The sequence below is a fragment of the Stegodyphus dumicola genome, chromosome 11, assembly GCF_044657685.1.
Source record: "Stegodyphus dumicola isolate Sdum_Otavi_A_Nest chromosome 11, ASM4465768v1".
NCBI classification, from domain to species: Eukaryota; Metazoa; Arthropoda; class Arachnida; order Araneae; family Eresidae; genus Stegodyphus; species Stegodyphus dumicola.
The window spans coordinates 137298992-137305211 of NC_140778.1; positions in this window are offsets into that span (position 1 = coordinate 137298992).

Here is a 6220-nt window from a genome sequence, read left to right on the forward strand (position 1 = left end):
ATTAATGACCATATCAAGGAACGGAGGTTGCCAGATAATGAAAAACCCTGTTTTAAAGCGCTTAAGATCTCTATAGTGAGTGGCAACAATAACGGACTGTCCATCAATGGGAATATCGATGGAGTTCCTTGCAATATGATCATTGACACAGGAGCTAATGTTACCATCATTAGGAAAGATTTAGCTGAACAGTTTAAAGATAAACTTATTTGGACGCCATCCTGTGTTACCCTTCAGACTGCGTCTGGTGACAAGATCGACATAACTGGGAAGTTAAATGTGAACATCACGTTTGGAAGTGCCGCCTACCATCACACGGCATATGTGGCGGATATTACAGATCCATGCATACTCGGATTGGGCTTTTTCAGGAAATACAATTTTTCCTTAGATTTCAAAAACAATAAGCTGCTTTCAGGATCTGAAGACATGACTATCCATCCTAAGAAGGGATCCTCACCTGGAAATGCCGACGCTTTGTCCGAAAGAACCAGCTCGAGAAACAGCCGAAATCATGCTAGGGTCGAAAAGAAACACCAGACTACCAGCTATTCTCCCTCTCAGATGCTCTTCGGTCGAGACCTTCGTCTGCCTTGTGACCGCCTGTTTCATCGCCGTACGGATGCGCCTTCATCGCCTGAGGAACACATCAAAGATGTCAAGGCCCGTTTTGAAGTGATGCACCGTTCCGCACGAAAGCGAGTGAACTTGGCGACGGAGAAAGTGAAGACCAGATACAACACGAGAGCTGCTGGACATAGATCCAACGAAGGAGACAAGGTGTGGTTGTGGAACCCCATTCGACGAAAAGGAGTCAGGCCTGATTTACAGTCACCTTGGGATGGTTCGCACACAATCCTAAACAGGCTAAATGACGTCATGGTTCGGATCCGTGAGTCTTCGAACTCTTACGACAGGTTAGCTCATTACTATGGCCATAGTACGTAATGTAAATAATTGTAAATAGTATCAGACCATGGTCCTTTTTGTTTATAAATGTGTATTTAGTATTTGATTTTTATTTAGTATTTGATTTGCATTTAGTATTTGATTTGTATTTAGTATTTGTTTTGTATTTAGTATTTGATAGCATTTGATTTGTTTAAGTTAGTTATTGCATTTATTGTTTATATTGTTTGATATTGTAATGTAATGTTTATGCCTCAGTTGCATTTATGCCACAGTTGTAAGTTTAGCTTCCTGTCCAGGGATTGTACTGCCCGGGACGTGCAGTCCTTGGGAAGGGGACAGTGTTACGAATTTGGTATTTAAAAAGCTAATGTTAGTTCAATTATAAATTAAATGGTTTTATTTCTCGCGCAGTGCAGCGCGTGACCAATATTAAAAGAAAGCTAAGCCGGAAAATTGAAAATACAAGAGCGCGTGCATTAAATAAATAAATATCTCTTTTTGATTTCGAGAAAGTACTGGAAAATTCTAGCGCGTGATTTTAAAATCTTATAAAAGGAGGAAAACATCTCAGTTTGTAGTAGTTGCTTAGTTTATTGTTGTTTAGAAAACTACTGTTGTTGATTGTAGCGAATTCGCGGATTAGCGTTCTTTAGCTGTTTTGAATTACGTTCTATTGGACATTTGAGTAGTTAAAAGATAACTACTGTGAGATATTGTAATACTGCATGATAATTTGAGAAAATTTAAGCATTTTTGTTGTGATAATAATAAATTTTTGTTCATTTTTCATCGGACTTGTGCATTCATTTCATAACGAACCCGTACGCACGCAACAATACTTTGAAAATCACTGCCTGAAAATGTTCATTAAATTAAAAAAACGTATCAGATTATGTTTAATTTTACCTTATTTATTTCAAAGCATCACATACTATCAATCTTATTTAATTTTACTTTACGTTTACGCAAAATTAAGTTCATGAATTTTATGCTTAGAGTTTTTACCGTTTTATCAAAGTAAAGATGTTTGTACAAGAATTACGTGTGAAAAAAAATGCGCGAAATGCAGTAAAAAGTGCTCTAATGAGATGTGTTAAATCCTATTTGAAAAAAACTGTGACTTTCATAATATCATTACTTTACAACGTATCACATTTAATAATTAAAAACAGTTATATGATACAGACGCCATAGGTTTCCGTGTTAAAGTGTTGAAGTAAACCAGATCGGCTTTATTCTTCCTTGCGGACATGTCGGTGACGCGCGCCCCGCCCACTGCGTTAGTATATCTCATATAAGGTCCATGCTACCAGGAACAAAATTGGGTGTGGTTAGAGCACGTCAATCATTCTAAGCCACGACTATTAAATTCATGCTTTCCCCCCTTTTTTGGCTTCACTTGGACTGCGTGGAGGGCATCTAGATGAGTTCTAACCTCCTTGAGCTAGCTTAAACCTTATACGAAAGCTTGCCATGGATAAGCATGCCTTATAAGAGATAGACTAACCCAGTGGGCGGGCCGCGCGTCACCGACATGTCGGCAAGAAAGAGTAGGGACGATCTGGTTTACTTTAACACTGAAACCTATGGCGTTTGTATCACATAACGCTTTTTAACTATTAAATGTGATATAGTGATGAGATTATGAAAGCCACAGTTTTTTCCAAATAAGATTTAATATATTTCATTAAAGCAGTTTTAACTGCATTTCGTGCATTTTTTTCACGCGTTATTTTCTTGTACAAACATCTTTACCTTGGTAAAACGGTAAAAACTCTAAGCACAAAACTTATGAACTTAATTTTGCGTACAAATAACGTAAAATTAAATAAGATTGATAGCTCATGATGCTTTGGAACAAATAAGGTAAAATTAAACAATATCTGATATATATATATATATTTTTAATTTAATGACCATTTTCAGGCAGTGATTTTCAAAACTATAATAACATTACAAAACAATCAGTTTATTTAAAGTGGAAAGTTTCTGGTGAAACAACGTCGCATGGGTGTCGCCATCTATTGGAATTTTGAAATTAGTTTTCCTCTTCTGCGAAATCAAGAGCAATCTTCACCGCTAAGAAAGCGATAGAAAGTTTTTCTGTATTGGATTTGGCGGATTTAATATTAACTGCAACATTGTTCATATCTTGAATGAATTTGAAAACTTTAGGATTTGAAAAAACTTGGGATATTGGATTATCATTATCTGCTGGGATCTTCTGCTGTTTAAGGACGGCGCTGAATGGGATGTTTCTTTGAAGTTCTTTAATTTCAGTTTCAGATTTAGTTGCGAGTGCTGGGAAATCTTTAAGATTTGGAATCTCTTGGGTTTTCTCTGCTGGTTTAGGAGTTTCAAATCGCTTTTAATAAATCGGGCAACCACGGTAGGACGATACATGCTCCCCACGGCAAAAATAGCAGATGGGTTTTTCTTCACGTTTTAAAGAGCAGGTATTAGATCTGTGATTCTGGGAACATTTACAACATATTTCTTTTTTAAAGCAATTCGCCTGTGAATGTCCATAGCTCTGACACTTGAAGCATTGAATTGGTCTTTTAGTTTTAGGTGCATATTTCTCAATAGTGATATTGAAGTTAAACATATTATTTAAATTGTAAATCGCTTCTCCTAATTTATTCCTTTCAAGTTCAATGAAGTAAATGGGTAATTTTATGAAATCACTTTCTATTCTCTTTGTGAACTGTTTAACGTTTAGTACTGGGAATTTTCTAAGTTTTAGGTCTTCAAATATTGCAGTTTCAGAGATGCTTCTGGGCATATTTTTTAGAATAACTTTAATGTTAGTTTTGGAATAAAGTTGATACGTATGGAATTCTATGCAAGATTTCTTTAGAAATTCGATGGCGCTGTTGTAATCCTCTTCGGTGGAAGTATTTAAATAAACTTTTTTGGCTTTCATCTGGGTTTCATATTCGTTTTTTAGGATTTTAGTACTTAAGATTTTCTGTAGATCAATCCAATCTAATTCAACTTGCGTGATGACAATTGGTGGGATTTTTATTTCAGATTTATGATTAGTTTTAACTTCAGTAGTTTCATTATTTTCTTTATCATTTAAGGGCTCGAATCTGTTGTTTTGTTCTATTTCTTCTTTTTCGCTAGGTTTTAGATTAGGTTTGCATGTTTTTGAGGGGATTGACCAATTTTGTTCTGAATTATTATCTGCTTCTGGAGCTGTTAAATTGTTATAAACTTCTTTGATAGAGTTCACTAAATCTTCGTGTTCTTTCACATTTTCTGCGTAATCTTTCTCGTCCATCGATCCGGTGTCCATTAAGTTCGATTGTTCAATCATACGCTCTTGGGATTTATTTAAGATTTCATTTAGGGCTCCGTTTCTGAGTATTTGATATCTGGGATCTTTATCTAATTCAGTTCCGAGTCCTTGAAATAAGTTAGGGAAAATATGTTTATACTTTTCCATGGTGTCGCGAAAATCTTGGGTTTTTGGAGTAGCAGTGCTGGAGGAGCTACTTTTCTTTATTCTTTTAAGCTGCTGCAATTTAGTTTCTAAACTGGAGGGTTTTAGAAAGTCTTTAAGTTTTAATTTTCCGCTATTCTTAGATGAGTTCGAATAATCTGTGTCGTGATCCATGTCGCTGTCGCTTTCATGCCTATTCCAAAAACGATCTGGTGGTTTTTTGGCCGCCATGAGGAGAGAAAGCAAAAAATACTTACAGAAAAATACTTTAGAATTTCGGCACTGGTGATAAAACTGTTATTTTCCGTACAGTGCTCGCTCTGAACTCGTTGAGTTTGTTAATCAAAAATTCGTTATAGTTTTACAAAATATGAAATAGATTAAAACAAATTCGAAATTCAGCCGTCCAGATGCCCATGTTCGGGTGGAGGATTATATTATTCAAAATTTGATGGCTCTAGATGCTGTCATTTTTCTCACAGTGCGAGAAACATACATGTACTCATGCAGATTCTTCATTATTTAATTTCTTTAAATATAATAGAGGACGATAATATTTGGTAACAACAATTTGCAATTAGACACGGACATTTATAGTAAAAGCAAAATGCCACTTCGAAACTAAGAACCTTTTTAGGCTACCGACCCTTTGGGCTAATAAATTAAATTAACAATAAATAATAAAAAAAAAATCTTATGCAGAATTAAAAAGAAATTTAAAAAAATAATCACTAAAAAATACAAGCAAAATTAATTATTATGGTTAAATAAAATTTTAATATTCGAATTAAATGTATAAAAATTTTTAAGGAGTCAAAAGTGTTTATCACTATGATGAATTATGAAATATAATTGAAATAAAATTCCTTTATAGAAATTGTGCTATAATACTCATCTATAATTTTAAAAATGCAGCACAATTTAGAATTTTAAACAAAACTTTCAAAAATTCGTTTTTAAATATTTTACTTATTTACAGCAATAAAAAGCATAAAAATTGCAAGAGAAAATTGCTTGTTTGAAATTTTCTATGAGTTCAGATTTAAAATATTATTTTTAAAAGAAGTAGTTACAAATTTTCTTACAGGATAGGAAAAGCTAAAAAAAAAATCCAGCCCTGAAAGCATGCAGTAGCTTTATAATAATTTGGAACGTTAATTATGCTTGATAAATATGCTAAATTTTTAAAAATCAATCTGAATTTCAAAAATAAAAATATGTAGAAATTCTAATTTATGAAATGAGGCGCTATAACCAGCTTCTTCTTGACAATTATACACGCTGCAATAGGCAACCACTGTTCAATTTCTGCAAGTCGTCCCTACTCCTCCGGATGTGATCAAGATGACAGCCGGGAACGCCTCAGACAAAGGAGAAAATCCATTTGGGTTAGTGTATTTCTGATAAGGTCCATGACAAGGTCCATGTTAGCTACTTGCTAGCGTCATCCTGGCTGGGGTTTGTTCAAGCTCTCTTCTTGATTAAAATATGGAAAAAAGTTTAATTCTTTGAATATTTATTCTTTAACTCATATCTTTAGTGGGAGGCGTGGTCCCAGAGCAGCGTGGGGAGTTGCCCCAACTCTTTGTTACACAAGCCCAAATTCTATTTCTTTTCCGTGAAGAAAACACATAAGGTTCTTTTATGTTAGAATCGCTTCTATTGTTTGCGATTCATATTCATTTGAACACCGATTAAAACCAAGACGAATAAGGTCTTTATGACTGCATCTGAATTCGGACATCCTCCTTCGTTTGTAAAATATTGGACATTCGTTTGTAAAATATTCGACATGTTCATTAGGGAATCGAAAATTATTTAAGCATAATAATCCCGTCAAAATGGAATGTTTTAAGCACT